This window comes from Sciurus vulgaris (assembly GCF_902686455.1).
Source record: "Sciurus vulgaris genome assembly, chromosome: 6".
NCBI lineage: Eukaryota > Metazoa > Chordata > Mammalia > Rodentia > Sciuridae > Sciurus > Sciurus vulgaris.
The window spans coordinates 145,869,551-145,888,155 of NC_136466.1; the positions used below are offsets into that span (position 1 = coordinate 145,869,551).

An 18,605-nucleotide genomic window follows, 5' to 3' on the forward strand; every position below is an offset into this window, starting at 1 on the left:
TATTTCTCACCTAGCCTACTGAGCTGATGAAGCGTAGAACAGCTTGCTCCCACCAGGTGGTGATGGAGCTCAATGAACTTCTTTCTGCAAGTCTTTATTTTATCCTTCATAGCCTATAGGAATGTGCTTGATGTCAGGCAATTTTAGCTAGCTGGGGCTGGGGGGAATTGGCATCAGTATGACTGAGCCAAAACTATGACCTAGTCATTCCTGGTGGATCTTAAATTTATCTGGAACACAGTTTTGTTGTACCATATTAGATTAAAAGGTTATTTCTTAAAAGAACCTAAAGAAAATCTTTAAAATATAAATTAAAACAAAGTTGACATTTTTTAATATCAGTCAAATTAGTTGACATAAATCAATAAGCCATACCATATTTTTGTTTTATAGAATGAATGTATTTTCCTAAAATGCTAATGATATAGTAGCTGATTCAGTTTTTCTGGAAAAATTTCTATTGTTTAAGGTTATTCACTGCTTAAGTAAGGAAGGAACTTTCTGTCATACACAAACACGCCAATACACAAAAACTACCATTGTGGATTAGAGTAAGTCAGGTATTTCTCAGAAAGCATGGCTACAGGATGCAGGACAGAAAACGGGCCTAACTTAGCTCAGCATTATTTGGTTCTTTGGTTCATAGTCAGCTAATAAAGTACAATTGTCCATAGTACAATATGTGAAGAGTAGGACCCCCCCAGACTGGGAAAGTCCACTTATCACATGCACAGTCCCTTTATGTCTCTGTAAAACAGAAAGACAAGCAAAATCTGTACTACTGTCTGTATTATAGATATGTTTTTATTGGAGCACAGACATACTCATTTGTTTATGCTGCTTTCCAGAGCTCAGTAATTGTAATGGAAACATATGATCTGTAAACCTGAAATATTTATTATCTGACCCTTTACAGAGAAAAAGTTTGCTGACCCTTTACGGAGAAAAAGTTTGCTACTTATTTATTGGCTTGCCTGGAAATTCACAAAGACTTCATAGCCACAAACAATGTACATTCTTAACTAAGAGTATTGGTGGGCATTTAAAGCATTTCTGAACTTCAAGTCATTAGTAAGTTCCCATCCTCCTTAAGGATGGGTCAGTTTTTAAATTTCCCAGAAAACTCATTTTCACATAGTTTATCCCCTGATTCCAACTTAATATCTATTTTTACTGGGTCATTTTAACTAAAGACTAACCAAATATCTAATCTCTCACACATATATGTAGAGGGAAATATGTAAAGTACCCCATGTTCCAGGAAGATTTATTTATGTAAAGTTTTGCTATAAGTTTTTTTATTCACATACCATTTATAAAAGGGAAATAAAAGCAATTCTAAATGTTCAAAGATTGATAAAATAAATTCTACTTCCTTTATATTGTAATTATCATAAATTATAAGTAGCATGTAAAATGGCAATAATAGTTTACTATAAATGCATAGATGATAATCACATTTTTTAAAACTGTATTTGTAAATAGCAAAACAGTGATTTAAAATATAATTGATACCCTTTTCCATTCTTGGTAACTATTTTTGACCCCTCCGTCCCTCTGCCTCTAAGACTAGGCTATAAGGTGAATACTTTTTGCTCTAGGAAGGTAATGATCTTCCATCATCTTTAACAGCTTTTAAAGTAGTGTTTTAAAATTCAAATGCAAAGCAATCGTCTGCAAATCGAAGCACATTTGGTATAAGAACTAGGGACTGAAGATAGAATATTTGTTTGGAATGTCTGTAAGACATGGATTGGAAGAGCATAAGATGGAGCTTAAGGACTCCGACCAGGGCAAATGAGCTAGCATAGTCATGGAGCCATGAGAGACAGTGAAAATGATAGTGCTGCACATGGGTGAAATTAACTGCTCCAGGTTCTTCTCATGTATTCACTTGATGAATCCCTAGAAAGTGGTGCTCTCTGGTATTGCCATTTTAGAGATGAGGAAACTGAGACACAGGGAGAATAAGTAACTTGGGTAAGTGTATACACAGCTGGTAAGTGGTAGTGTTAGCAGTTTAGTTCAGCCCCTGTGGCTCCAGAATACATGCTATTCACCTCTATGTAATACAAATTCTACAATATATAATTATATTTCTATGGAAAAAGGGAAAAATGATTTAGCCGCTTGAGAGCTCAGGGAGAAAAAAATCAGAGAGGAGATCAAGAGGGAAAGTGTAGGTGCATAGAACTGATTGATACCTGGTTTTCCTCCTTAAGGATATGGATGGTAGGAAGGCATACAAATCTCTATTTCTACTAGAGAAATTTTAAATAAAAGTTTAAGAACAACTTCACTTATAAGTGAATTTATCTCCATATCCCTGGACAGTCCTAGTTTTCGCCTACTCTTGTACTGTTTTAATTATCAACTGGACATGTTTCACTCTCAAAAGCATTCTAACTTAGATAATGAATTACATGGTCTCCCCATTTATGCTTCAGTGACCACATGGAACTTAGCTAGAAGGCTAACCTGCAGAGCCCTGGCCTCTTACAGGGACTGAGCGCACAGCCAGTGTCCAGGTAGGAAGAAATCCTGAGACAGCCAGCCCTCCCCTGTGTCAGTTATCTATTTCCACATAACAAACCATCCTACAATGTAATGGCTTAAGACAAAGTCATTTTTCCAGCTCTCAGTCCTGTTGTCAGTGGCTTGGTCTGGCCTCCACTGGATTCAGTTTTCCTGTGTAGTTACCTGGTTGTTGTGCCACTAGTGGGTGGGTGATTCTTGGGTGCTGACTGCTCTTGCTATAAGTTTTTTAATTCACATACCATTTATAAAATGGTTACAAATTTTATAACCATTTAATTTATAAAATGGTTATAAATTTATAGATTGTCTCACGCATGCATCTGGCCATTGACTTTATGTTGTCTGCAGCAGCTTGGTTCATACTCTGTGGCTCCTTGTCCTTCAGCAGTCTAACTGAGCTTGTTCACACTGTCTAAGCAGGTGCAGAAGGAGAGAAGAAAAATTCGAGTTTCTAAATATTTTCCCAGCTTCTGTTGGATTCATTTTTTTTTAACATTCTAATGACCAAAAAGTGACATTATATAGCTCAGAATCAGTTTGGGGAGACAGAGAAGTTTTTAAATAATAAACTGTAGTCCATTAATACATTAGAGTTTAATTGAGCATTCAGTGATTCATGAATTGGGCAACACAAGCCTGCAGGTGGTCCAGGATCCCCAACAGGAGTATGAGGGATCTTTTGTAGAGTGAACACAGAAGGAAGGCAAAAGATTTTTTTGATTAAAGTGGACAGTAACAGCCTTCTTTGGGAAGCAGCTTTCTTTTCAGCAGAAAGTCCGTGGTTAGGATTTAGTTGGCAGTTTCTAGGAATTTAATCTTAAATTTCATTTTGATATTTTGATTGACTTATGTAGGAGCCCAGGCACTGGAGCTACCTCCCATAATGGCCAACTCAATTACTTTATAATACACGAAAGAGGAACATCATCAGAAAGAAGGGAAGAATTTGCAATCTATTGGCATGGATGTGTTAAGAAGTTAGATTTGTCCCTTGGTAGCTGTAGTGGATTGTTTGCAGATCACCCTGTGGATGCCAAAATCTGCAAGTGTTTGAGATTCTTATTTAAAATGACATGGTATCTCCATATAACCTATGAACATCCTCCCATATCCTTTAATAATCTCTAGATTGCTTGTAATATCTAATATAACATAAATACTATGTAAATAGTTGTACTGTGTCATTTAGAGAATAATGACAAGAATAAAGGCAGCATATGTTCAGTACAGACATAACGTTTATTTATAAATATTTTCTGTGACTGGCTGAATTCAATAATGCAGAACCCATGGTTAAGGATAGTGAGGGCCAAATTTTGTACTCCACTGCACAGATGGATGTGTGGAACATAGTTGGGTGGCCATTTGTCAGGGAGATCACTTCAAACAACGAGCAGAGGGACTGCTCACACTAGGACCTGAATAAGAGTTGAAGCACATTTCAAGGTGACGACACAGCAACTGGACAAGAGAGCCCTGAAAGAAAAACTACCTTGTGCTGCCTGTCACAGGAGAAGGTCAAGAGCAGATGCATCAAGGACACAAACTCATACTCAAATACCTGTCAAGACCTCTCAGCTAAGGGCTGAGCCTGTGTGTAAGCCTGGGGCCTCCCACCCTGCCAGCTTATCATGGAGAGAAAGAAAACAAAGAAGGAAGGGGCTGAAACTCTGAAATAATGAAAGTGAGATAATGCACAGATGATTAAACTAAATGAGTATTTCAATCCCCTTAAACTGGAAAACTCATTAATTTTCCACTACAAATGTAAATGGGAGATTTGTGAACAAGCCCAGAAATAAATAAATCCACGTCTGTACTTCTAAGTGGTGACATTAAATTTTAAACCACATATATTTTATGCACACATAAAACCAAAGAAAAATTAACAGAAACAAGTACATTCACCCAAATATTAATAATCTTAGGTGGTGGGGTTATGAATCACTTCTAATTTTTCTTTACTCTTAAATATTGTCTAAATGTCTTCAAATATATGTGTATCAGCTTGGCAATCAGAAAGGAAATTTAGTTTTAGGACAGATGCATTTTTGCTTTTGCCCATTCTGTGCTCACTGAAGCTTGTTAATCTGAAAGCTATTCTGCCTTCAAGTGTTAATGAGCTAATAAGTCATTTTGGGGTGAATTACTTTTCAAAACTGCTGAAATCACACCTATAACTGCACTTATATTCTTTCTACTGGTTGGGAGGGTCTGGCTATTCCTGCTGTAACTTAACATGAGAAAAGGTAAAATAAGCATATATTCTGATAATTATCTAACTAATTGAAATAGTCCCACTTTAATAAGTAACTACCCTGTATTTAATTTTTTTAGTGTAGATGGACCCATACCTTTATTTTATGTAATGCGGAGAATCGAACTCAGTGCCTCACATATATGAGGCCAGCGCTCCTCCACTGAGCAACACCCCCAACCCCGCTAAATACCCTTTGAATCCACTCATTCCTGCATGTCAGGATTTGGCAGAACAAGGATTAATCCTTCATAAAGTAGTGATAGAGTTCAAATTTACCCCCACATATTCTTAGAGATTTTGCCAGATGTTAGTATAGTTTTAAATCTATTCAGTTAATTGGAATCTATCTGGAAACGATGAAATATAAGCTAAGCTGTGAAGAACTGTGAATGAGAGGCCCATAAGGAACTATGACTATAATATCATATCAGTGCTCCAGTTCCTGTAATATAAAGCTCATACCTAACCATAATGTTAGAAGATGCACACAGAGTACTGGATCTTGATGTGTAAAATACCAAGTGATATAATTTTAGCTTTCAGAATGATTGACTTACACACTGGTGGTACACATGTATGCACATGAACACACACACTTGTAGTCAAACACATACACAAACTGAAAAACAGAAAAAGATCTTCAGTTTTTCCCTGGAGTCTGAGGTTGTCAGAAAAATTTGGTTTAGTCTACTTCCTATTTACTCTTCGATAATTCATATAGAATTTTCCCATTTAAATTTTTCTTTCTCTAATAATTATTGGCTACAAAATGAATTGCATATATAAAATAAAATAAAGTTATTTACCAATAATTAAAAAACATGCTGGAGTTAAAATATCAAATGGTTAAGAACTTCTTTTATATTTTAGAGATAAAAAAAATCTTGGTGCTATCCCACTAGTTGATTTATACTCAAAGGACTTAAAATCAGCATACTACAGTGAGGCAGACACATCAATGTTTATAGCTGCTCAATTTGCAATAAACTATGAAACCAACTTAGGTGCATTTCAACCCGTGAATGGATAAAGAAATGTGGTATATATACTCAGCCTTAAAAATGAATGAAATTATGGTATTTGCAGGTAAATGGATGGAGCTAGAGAATATTATGCTAAGTGAAATAAGCCAATCCCCCCCCCAAAAAAAAAACAAAGGCCAAATATTTTCTTTGATATGCAAATGCTAATGCACAATAAATAGGGGGGCAGGACGCTAGGGAAAAACAGAGGTACTTTACGTTAGGCAGAGGGCAGTGAAGGAAGGGGAGGAAGCATGGGGTAGGAAGGGTGGTAGAATAAATCTGACATGATTACACTATGTACATACATGATTACACAACTGGTGTGCTTCTACATCATGTACAACCAGAAGAATGAAAAGTTATACCTCATTTATACATAAGGTATCAAAACACATTCTACTATCATGTATTACTAATTAGAACAAATTTAAAAACTTGGTGTATTGGTTGGAATGCTTTGTGCTATAAATAATGAAAAAATGCAAACTTGGTATCATGATTCATTTTATGTGCCAACATGAGTGGGCCATGGTACCCCAGATATTTGTTAAAACTTTACTCTGGGTGCGTGTCTGAGGGTGTTTGCGGATGAGATAGCATTTAAATGAATAGGTTGAATAAAGCAGACAGCCCTTCCCTGTGTTGGTGGGCTTTTGACTCAGAATGGACCTATATTATTAACCTTCCTTCGTTCATCTGTAGCTTTTAGTTTTGGGGTCTTAACTTCCATAATTGCCAACTCCTTGTAATCAACATTTCTATCTTTGTTTCCCTGTCTGTTTATCTATCTATCTATCTATCCACCATCCTATTGATTCTCTTTTTCTGGACAACCTTGACTAATATACAGGCACAAAAAATAAAGGGGATTATTGGCTCAAACACCAAGAAATCCATAGTTAAGTCAGATTTAGGATTGTTGGACTCAGTAGTTAGAGAATGTCATTAAGGGCCAGTTTCTTAAATTCTCAGTGTTCTGCTTTATGCAGTCAGTTTCATGGTTAAACTGGTTACATTGGTGGTTAGAGAAGCTTCCAGTAGTAATTCACATTGCATCTTTTCTTGCTAATCACTGGCATATTGGTATGGTTGACTGTTGCCTTGGCACTAAACCAATGACTGTGTCCTGGGGAAAGATAGCAGACAATTGCATAAAGTCCATCAGTTATATAGCTGGAGTTGGAGGTAGTATCATCTGCCTAGCAATATGTGAGTGGAGTTTAGATAGGACCTCTTTAGTAAATCTCAAACGGGAGACTCTCAGATTTAAACATAAGATTAGAGAGTATTATATTGTAGTATGTGCCTACAGATAATATGCAATCAACAAAACTGATTTCTTATAGAAAATAAAAATATTACTGACAAGGTTTTGCAAAGAAGTTACCAGAATCTTTCAGATACTAAAGCTTCCTGACATGAAAGTAGGGAGTAGTGACTTGATAATTACCATTCAAATTAAATATCCACAGTGAGTGTGCTGGTGAATAAGAGGCTGTTTCTTCTTTTCCATATTCTTCACAATTTCTCTTTTCCTTACTCATTTCTCGTTATCCTTTTAAAAAACAAATCTCAGTTGAATGGTGAATCATGAAAGAGACAGATGCCTGGAAAGAATCAATGGGTCAATTTATTTTTATGTATCAGTTTAGTATAGTAGGAAATTTCAATTACAAGTAAACAAGGCAGAAATCTTAATTACTAATTCTGCTCCCGATGAAAATAAATGAAGGAAATATTCATGGAGGCTGAGAAATAACAGACTTAGTTATCAATGAAGTAAAACTTAGATTTATTTTCCCCTATGTGTGCCTTTTAATACCTCTTGTGAAAAAATGATGGATATCATTTCTTTGAATATTACAGGTGAATATAGCAAAATGGCACCAATAATTAAGAAGAGTTTGTGTATGTGTGTAAATAACTATATGAGTACTTTTCATTCTTCACCTTTTATTTGGATAAAATTTTTCATAATTAAAAAGGTTGTTTAATATCAAATTTTTATATGAGTTAAAACACTTGATTTATGAAAAGCCTGGTTAAAATGAAGGGGGTATAAGTGTACTGGAGAAAAGTCTATGGTGGCAGGTGAGATTTGGAGGTACTACAGAATAGGTTAGCTTTAGAAATACCTGGCATTAGATTTTATTTCTCTTTAGCCCGCACAGATGCTGTTTCAGTCAGCTTTTCATCACTGACAAGAACAACAGAACAGGAAAAGTTTGGGATTTGCAGTTTCCGAGCTTTCAATTCACAGACATACAACTCCATTGCTTTGTACCCAAGGTGAGCCAGCACATCATAGGGGAAGTGCCCAACAGAGGATATCAGCTCAGCTCTTTGTGGGATCAGAAAGCAGAGGGAGGGAGAGAGGGGAAGGGGCCACAGGGAAGATGCACACTATGAGGGCACAACCCAGTCACCCACCTCATCCCGACATGCCCCACCTTCCTACAGTTACCAACCAATTAGTCTGTTCAAACTAGACTGGACTGGATAGGTGATAGTTCTCAAAATTGAAGTATTTATCTCTGAATATTCCTTTAATAACCGAGATTTGGGGGATTTGAATCCAAATCATTACAGATGTGTAAGGAGAATTAAGCTATCCTGAACCCTTGAAGCCGATTTATTTAAAGCGGGAGCAAAATGGAAATGACTCTTGAGATAGAATTTTCTGGAGAAACAGAACTATATAAGCTAAATACAGATACATAGAAAGATGTCTATTGTGAAGTATAAGCTCAAAACAGTTATGAAAGCAGAGAAATCCTACAATTTGCCATCAGCAAACTGGAGGCCTGGGAAAGCTGTTGGTATAGTTCCAGGCCAAGCTTTGCAGGGCCAAGAATCAGAAACAGAGATATTCAAGGTCAGGAGAAGGTGGGTGGCCCAGCTTGAGAAAGGGATTGTGAATTTGCTCTATTTATCCTTTTGTTCTATTTAGGTCCCCAAGGGATTGGATGATGTCCACACCTGTTGGTCTACTGAGTGTTTACTCAGTCTACTTATTCAAATGCTTATCTCTTCCAGGAACATCCTCACTGACACATCCAGAAACGAATTCCTAAGTCCTGTCAATTAAAGTTTTCTCTTTCTCTGACGCTTGCTCTCTCCCTCTTCTTGTGCCATACTTTTCCAGCCCTTGTGCCACTTGGTATAGATTTTATAAACTAATTACTCTTCTATTAGGAACAGATTTTTTTTTTTTTTTAATTTAGATCATGGCTTGACTTACAGCGATTTTTTTTTTCTTCCAAGGAATCCATGAATCTCTTTCAGTTAGATGGATAGTCTACCAAAGAAAATAGATTTAGTGTAACTCAGGGCACAAAACTTTAATAGATACCCATTCTTATTTGTTGTTTCAAAGTAATGTAGATATTTTACTAGTCATTTTCGTTTGAGGTGCTTACTGATAATGATAGTTATCAGTGATGAGTTCTGTCTCCTCAAATGTTGAAGTTTGAACATCAGAGAAGCACCAAGGCCAGCATATAAAGCAGTTTAAAAAAAATAGTAACAGACTTCTTCTGAGAGGGAGAAGGGGGTCATAGCTGGTATCGTGGTATCCCAAGAAGTGAAATCGTCCTGCCCCTTTTATACATTTCAGACTTTCCTTATTCCCCTGCCTCTTTCGCCTTATCTCTCTCAGTTCTGCTTATGAGATGTTCAAGATGTCCCTGGGATGGCCAAAAGGTGAGATGTCCAAAATGTCCCTGGGAGGTCAAAAAAGCAGATGGGCAGCGGGGAGGGCCTAATGGAGTGATCCTGGCAGGAAGAAGCCCAGGAGGCATTAATTAACAACTCCCTGTCTGCAACCTTTTGGAAGGGGTAGTATAGGCAGGTAATCTTCACAATCAAAGTGCTCTGGAGACATTAACATTCCACTCCAAGGGGCGGTCTCCAACTTCCTGGACTCAAACTGGTCTCCATTTTCTCCATCCAACCTGATCACCCATTTACACTAACTGCCTGTTTTTAATTCTGGCTTCATTGCTAGGGTGTGGAAAGTAAGCAGAGTAGTAATAACAACAACCTTAAGAGATGTGTTTCTTTCTAAAATCAAATGGTTCACCCAATGGTTCTTAGTAATGGAAAAACTCAATAGCACATAGCAATTGTTAGGTTAGTTGGATTCACAGTTGATTTTTTTCCCAAAGAGAAAAATAAGTAAAGCAAAGAAAACGCAACAAAACTAAGCACATGCCCACAATAAAAAGAAATCACAAACCAAATCCTGGATCTAAACTTAAAAGATAGCAAGGAAATTTTGGTTCCAGCTGTGTCTTATAAAGACCTTGAAATTTCTACCAGCTGTTGTGAGATGACCCACACCTGAAAAATGTTGAAAATATTAAAAATCACGTACTCTTCTTGGACTCCTTAGAGAACTGAGATGACAGGATAAACTTCTATCCTGAAACATGGAAGCTTCTGGTAGCTACCCTATTAAGGGGAACCCCACACTTTCGTGAGTTTCACCTCAAGGAACCTCACCAAATTCTCACATTTAACATCCTTGATAAACGTACTACGGCTCAGGTGGGGTAAAGGAAGATTAATCATTTAGAAATGCAGGAAGAGCTTGCTGCATTACAAATACCTACTTCTAGTCTACTGGTCTCACATAATGGTGGAAAAATAGCTAAGAAAATTTTGTGGAATTCGTAGTCCAGTATAAAAAGTTGTAACAGACTGAAACTTGGTTGTAAGCTTGTAGCATGTTTCCTCTTTACCACCATGTCATTAGGAATCCAGTAGAGTAACAGTCAATTACAGTCAAAAAGGGTGTAAGGTGCAGGCTCTGAGACACAGTTCTTAGGTGAGCTTAAAATCAAGAGGGAAGAAAATGCAAGAATCCTAAAGAAATCTGAAAGCTTTAGTACCTAAATGTATAATAAATATTATACATAAATCCTTGCATAAAAGACCCATTTATCTCAGTTCCTAAGATCTGATGTTATGCCCAAATTTTGATAAAGAATTTTAAGACATTCTAAGAGGAAAAAACAAACAAGCAAAAGCAAAACAAAACAAAGTCTGAAGAGATAAAAATCATTAAAAACAGATTAAGATGTAATGCAAAGTTAGAATTATTCAACAGGGAGTTAAAAATACCTGTGATTCATATGTTGAGGATTCCAGTGAAAAAGAATACCAGTGCAACAACATTTACTATAGTAATACAAAGAAAGAGAGGGAAACTAAGAATTTTTTTTAAAAAATATGCTAATGGAAAAATAAAACATTGGAGAAAGGCAGAATTCCTTTGAAAGGCATATCAGAGGACTGGACACTGTCAAGGAAAAAATCGGTAGACAGGTCACAGGAACTTCTTCAACTTAAATGTAAATAGAAAAACAAAGTTATAACACATCCAATAGCTGTTAGTTGAAAGTTGACTTAGATTTGTTAAAATATATATTATAAGCTCTAGGGCAAGAATTAAATCTTTCAAAAGTATAATTGATATAATTAGCTTCAAATGTAATTATATGAAATGATCAATTAAAACCAGAGAAGGCAGAAAAAGGGGGGAAATACATCAACTATTAGGAAACACTTATAAATATGGTAGACATTCATTTAAATATATAATAATCTATTAAAATTAAATAGTATAAATATACCATTTAAAACTTAAAAAAAAAAAATATATATATATATATATTCAGAGTGAGAGAGAAAAGGAGACCCAGCCACATATTGTTTGCAAGAAACCCATCTTTTATATAAAGACTCAGAAAGTATAGAAGAGAAAGACACACCATTCCATGTTAATCAAAATAAATCAGAAATAGCTATCTATAGTTCAGACGAAGTAGACTTCAGAACAAGAAAATTATGAGAAAGAGCAGCATTACATGACAGTAAAGGAATAAATTCTTCAAGAAGATATATTCCTTAATGTGTATGTTTCTAGAAAGAGATCTTCAACGTAAATAAGGCAAGAGCTTACAGAACTCCAAGGATAGATAAAATTGTAATTAGTAATTGAAAGGTCAACACTCTACTTTCAGGGAACATTCCTTAACATTATAAAGGCCATTTATGCTAAGGCCATGGCTAATATCATTCTAAATGGTGAAAAACTGAAAGCATTCCCCCTAAAAACTGGTACAAGACAGGGTTGCCCCCTTTCACCACTTCTATTCAACATCCTCCTTGAAACTCTAGCCAGAGCAATTAGACAGACCAAAGAAATTAAAGGGATACGAATAGGAAAAGAAGAACTCAAACTATTCCTATTTGTTGATGATATGATTATATACTTAGAGGAACCAGGAAATTAAACCAGAAAACTTTTAGAACTCATAAGTGAATTCAGTAAAGTAGCAGGTTACAAGATCAATGCTCATAAATCCAATGCATTTTTATACATAAGTGATGAATCCTCAGAAAGAGAAATTATGAAAACTACCCCATTCACAATAGCATCAAAAAAAAAAAAAAATACTTGGGCATCAATCTCACAAAAGAGGTGAAAGACCTGTACAATGAGAACTACAGAACACTGAAGAAAGAAATTAAAGAAAATCTTAGAAGATGGAAAGATCTCCCATGTTCTTGGATAGGAAGAATTAATATTGTCAAAATGGCCATACTACCTAAAGTGCTATACAGATTCAATGCAATTCCAATTAAAATCCCAATGATGTACCTTACAGAAATAGAGCAAGCAATCATGAAATTCATCTGGAAGAATAAGAAACCCAGAATAGCTCAAGCAATCCTTAGCAGGAAAAATGAAGCAGGGGGTATCGCAATACCCGAACTTCAAATTTACTACAAAGCAATAGTAACAAAGACGGCATGGTATTGGTACCAAAATAGACAGGTAGACCAATGGTACAGAATAGAGGACACAGACACAAACCCAAATAAATACAACTTTCTCATACTAGACAAAGGTGCCAAAAATATGCAATGGAGAAAAGATAGCCTCTTCAACAAATGGGCTGGGAAAATTGGAAATCCATATGCAACAGAATGAAACTAAACCCATATCTCTCACCCTGCACAAAACTCTATTCAAAATGGATTAAGGACCTTGGAATCAGACCAGAGACCCTGCAGATTATAGAAGAAAAAGTAGGTCCCGATCTTCAACATGTCGGCCTAGGACCAGACTTCCTCAACAGGACTCCCATAGCACAAGAAATAAAAGCAAGAATCAATAACTGGGATAGATTCAAACTAAAAAGCTTTCTCTCAGCAAAGGAAACTATCAGCAATGCGAAGAAAGAGCCTACAGAGTGGGAGAATATCTTTGCCAATCATGTTTCAGATAGAGCACTAATCTCCAGAATCTATAAAGAACTCAAAAACTCTACACCAAGAATACAAATAATCCAATTGACAAATGGGCTAAGGAAATGAATAGACACTTCACAGAAGAAGATGTACAAGCAATCAACAAACATATGAAAAAATGTTCAACATCTTTAGTAATAAGAGAAATGCAAATCAAAACCACCCTAAGATTCCATCTCACCCCAATTAGAATGGCAATTATCAAGAATACAAGCAACAACAGGTGTTGGCGAGGATGTGGGGAGAAAGGTACACTCATACATTGCTGGTGGGGCTGCAAATTAGTGCAGCCACTCTGGAAAGCAGTGTGGAGATTCCTTAGAAAACTTGGGAAGGGAACCACCATTTGACACAGCTATCCCACTCCTTGGTCTATACCCAAATGACTTAAAATCAGCATACTACAGAGATACAGCCACATCAATGTTCATAGCTGCTCAATTCACAATAGCCAGATTGTGGAACCAACCTAGATGTCCTTCAATTGATGAGTGGATAAAGAAACTGTGGTATATATATACAATGGAATATTACTCTGCCATAAAGAACGATAAAATTATGGCATTTGCAGGCAAATGGATGAAATTGGAGACTATTATGCTAAGTGAGATAAGCCAGTCTCAAAAAACTAAAGGACGAATGATCTCACTGATAAGTGGATGATGACACATAAGGGGGGGGTGGGAGGGGTTATTGTTAGGGTTAGGGTTAGGGTTAGGGAGGGGGGCAAGAATGGAGGAAGAAAGGACTGCATAGAGGGAAAAGAGGGGTGCAAGGGGTGGGGGGAAGGGAAAAATAATAGAATGAATCAAACAACATTACCATATGTAAATTTATGATTAATACAAAAGGTATGCCTTTAACCCATGCACAGACAAACAACATGTATCCCATTTGTTTACAATAAAAAATAAATTAATTAATTAAAAAAATTTAAAAAAACACTCTACTTTCAGTAATTGATAGGTCAAGCAGGCATAAAATCAGTAAAGATATTGGCACTAAAATTAAATTTGATCTACTTGTCACTTATAGAATAATTTATCCAACCAAAGCAGAATACACTGTCTCAAACTTGGATAGAACTTTCTCCAATATATACAATATTTTGTCCTATAGAAAACACTTTGACAAATTGTAAAAACCCCAAATCATAGAAAGTATGTTCTCAGCCCATAATAGAATTAAATTAGAAAGGAAAGACAGAAAGACAGCTGAAGAGATTTAAAAACCCCAAATCTTTGAAATTTAAACAGGATGCTTGTAACTAACACGCATGTCTAGGAAAGTGTTCCAAAAAAAATTGTAAAAAATATTTTCTAATTAAGTCTTTGATGCACTTTAAGTTGAGTGAAACAGACATTATTACCTCAAGTACACGTGACTACATGACAAATGTGCTCCTACGATATGTACAATCTTTGAGAAATTATACTCCATTTCTGAATGATTTACTAAAATGCATTCTATTGTAATGTATAACTAATTAGAAAAAACTTTTAAAAATTATAAAAGTGTTTTTAATTAAGCAAAAATGCAACATAATAAAATTTATGGAATGGAGTGTTTTGAAAAAAAAATTATAGCATGAATCCCTGTATTAGAGAAGGAGAAATATCTAAGATCAATAATGTTTGCCTCCATCTTAAGAAGAGAAGATAAAGTAAATCCTAAAACAAATAGAGAAATTACTTCTAAAGTAAATTAAATTTTGGTTAAAAAAAATCAGTGAAGTTGAATATAGAGAACAAAAGGAAAGAAAATCAAGATAACTTAAAAATAGTCTTTTGGAAAAATTAGTCAAATTAATAAGCTTGTAAACCAGTCTAAGGGGAAAAAAATAGGTGGTACAAATGAACAGTGCCAGAAGGGGAAGAGTAGTCATCAGAACTGGTCTCATGAACATTAAAAGGACTTCAAAGAGTTACTATGGACAACTGGGATACACCACAAACTAGATAATGGATCAGTTACTCAGAAGACAAAAATTATCAAGACTCCCACAAAGGAAAGAAATAATCTTATATAATAAAAAATGAATCAATAATTGAACACCTTTCAAAAAAATCCCATATGGTTCCACTAGTGAATTCTTTCAAAACTTTAATGCAGAAAAGATATTAGCGTTATCTTTTACAGAAGATAATAGCAGAGGGAACATCATGCATCTCATTCTATAAGACCAATATTCACTTATACCAAAACCAAATAAGTACAATGTTCCATTATACCAAAACCAAGTAAGTACATTATTAAAAAAAGGATAACTATTGTTTATGTTCATGACATAGATGCAAAAATTCTCAACAGATGCTAAGAAATGAGTCTAACAATGTAAACAAAGATTGATTTTTGATAATTAAGCAGAATTGATTCTAGGTACACAAGACTGACTTAACATTCAAAAGTCAATTAATGTAACCCAACCCAACAGACTGAAGAAGAAAAGTCCCATGATCACTGCAATCAAATAAAAAAGCACTTGACAAAATTATTCACCCATAATAAAATCTCTCAGCTAACTAGAAGTAGAGGGAAATGTCCTCAATTTGATAAGGCGCATTTATGAGAATATACAGCCAACATCATGCTTAATGGTGAGAAGCCTAATGTTTGTCTTCCAAGATCAGGCATAAGATAAGAATATTCTTCATCATGGCACCTATCCAATACCATGGTGGAAGTTCTAGCTAGTGCAATAATAGAAGAAAAGGAATAAGAAGCATATAGATGCAGAAGGAAGAAATAGACTTCGCTCACAGATAACCTATCTATGTAGAAAAATCACAAAGAATGAACAAAAGAATTCCTGACACTAACAAATGAATATAGCAAGATTGTAAGAGCCAAAGTTAACATAAGAAAGCAACTGGTTTCCTAGATATCAGCAATGAATTGCTGAAATTGGGAATAAAAAATAACATTTATAATTATACCAAAACATAACTCTATTAGGTATAAATCTAATAATGTATATATAGGATCTATATGTGGAAAAATACAAAACTGATGAAAGAAATCATAGAAATCTAAATAATGGAAAGAATATGTGGATTGAAAGACTTTATATTGCTAAGATAGAAATTCTTTCAACAAAATTCTAATCAAAATCCCAGGAAATTATTTTGTACATGATGACAAATGCATTTTAATGTTTATATGGAAAAGCAAAGGACTAATAATAGACAAACTAATCCTAAAAAGGAGCAAGTTGGAAAACTTACTCTCCTGTTTCAAAACTTAGTATAAAGCTACAGTCAAGACAGCAGTTGGCAGTAGAATGGACACGTAGATCAATGGTACAGAATATAGAGCCCAGAAATAGACACACACACATATATAGTCAACTGACCTTTGAAAATTGAGGAAAAGAAGTTCAATAGAGAAAGGACAATCTTTCAACAAATGCTGATGGAAAAATTCAACATCTGTATTAAAAATATTATCTACATACAGACCTTAAACCTTACACAAAAGTTAACTCAAAATGGATCATAGACATAAATATAGTACAAATCTACAAAACATTCATAAGAACTATGAAAAACAACCAACTATGATTTGTCAATGAATTTTTAGATCTAACAAATGAACAAAAAAGAGTTAGATTAAGTTGAAACTTCAAAAGTTTGCTATGTGAATTATTTTGTTAAGAGAATGAGAAGACAAGAGGACTGAGAAAAAATATTGCAAACACATATCTGACAAAGGACTTGTATGTGAAATAGAGTTCTGTAAACAATAAGGAATCAAATGACCCAATTAAAAATGGACCAAAAATCTGAACAGATTTTATAGTCAAGAAGATATTGAGATAACAAATAAGTATATGTAACAGGATGCTAAAACTCACTTGTCATCAGGTAATTAAAAACAAACATGAGGTACCACTAACACACCTTTTGAAAGAGCTAACATCCAAGAAACTGACAATACCAACTCCAGAGCCATGGGAACTCTGTTTCCTATGGGAATGAAAAACTGAACAACCACTTTGGAAAATAGTGTATTGGTTTCTTACAAAACTAAGCCTCCACACTAGAAAACAATTTAGCAGTTTACAAATCTAAATATAATCACTTCACACAATTCAGAATTGCACTAGTAAGTATTTACATAAATGATTTAAAACATATTCTCAGAAAACCCTACACATGAATGTTTGTGTGGCTTTATTCAGAATCATTAAAAACTAGAGACAACCAAGATGTCTTTCTACAGGTGAATAGATAAGCAAACTGTGTCATATTGATATAATGGACTATTATTCAGTGATAAAAATAAATGAGCTATCGAGCCATGAAAATATATAAATGAACATTAAATGCATATTCCCAAGTGAAAAAGTCAGTGATATGAGAAAGTTCCATACTGTATGATTCTCATTTAATGACTTTATATAAATGTCAGTGGTTCCCATAGGTTTGGGAGGAGATTTCAACAGGTGAAGCAGAGGATGATTTTAGGAAATTGAGATTGTTTTACATGACATTGGTGGATATGTGACACAGCATTTGTCAAAATCCATAGAACTTTATAGTACTAAGAGTGAACCTCAATGCATGTAATTTTCTTTTTTTTAGATGGGAGTTGAAGATTCCCAGCACAGGGTGCAGAACATAACAAAATCTAACATAATTGTAGGAAAACCTCACTGAAGAGAATGGGAGAAAGATGCTGGCCTAATAAACTTTAAAAATGAGTGGAGTTTGTATGATGAAAATTAAAAAACAAACAGTGGAAGCATGGTACTGTGGTAGAAAATGTGTGTCTCTGGATCGAGTTAATCACTCTGATATTGGTATTCTCATATACTGGAAGTAGACAAGTAAGTAAGTGGATCATGTGTGTTGTCAGCCAATTGTCTTACATTTGGAGAGTGAGTTTACAGATAAACTAGAGGAGCTGAGAATGATTTAAGTGTTAATAAATTGAAGTTGGAAACATCAGTATAAACTCATGTTTAGTTTAATACTGTTACGTAAGGCACAATTGTATATGGCAAGATATATACATATATGTTAGTATATACACATATTTCTTCACTTTGCTAACTAAGAGGTCCTAAAAGTAATCATGATCTGGGCGTAATACACATATATAGCATACAGATTGGTTTCTAATACCAGTTCCCAATGAAAAGGAACCAAGTCTCTGGAGATATAAAGTTGATTCTACAAGTAAGGCAGCAAATGTAGAAGATTAACTGGCAACAGATCATAGTCCCAGAAGGTGAAATAAATACCCCAGATCTTGAGAATGTGTTAAGGGAACACAGTTGTTAGCTTAAAAAACTCCAAATGGCCAATCCTGAAAACTTTAATGAAAATATAATGAAGAAATAAATTTTGAATAATAATACAAAGTATAAAATTAACATCCCCAAGTTCATACTAACATAAATAACTGAATAAATAAATAAGTGGAAAGATAAGTCTCCTACTCAGAAGAATTTCAAATAA

At 34.9% G+C, this 18,605-nt stretch overlaps 1 long non-coding RNA gene across 2 annotated transcripts in view; it reads left to right on the top strand.

Annotated features, from left to right (window-relative positions):
• The window catches only part of LOC306664554, a 320,843-nt gene extending 302,929 nt beyond the window's left edge, over positions 1-17,914 (top strand). For both annotated transcript variants that reach the window (XR_013764738.1, XR_013764739.1), the window contains 2 exons: positions 7,986-8,112; positions 17,727-17,914. This is a non-coding gene — a long non-coding RNA (uncharacterized lncRNA). The remainder of the gene's footprint in view (positions 1-7,985; positions 8,113-17,726) is intronic.
• Positions 17,915-18,605: the final 691 nt, after the last annotated feature.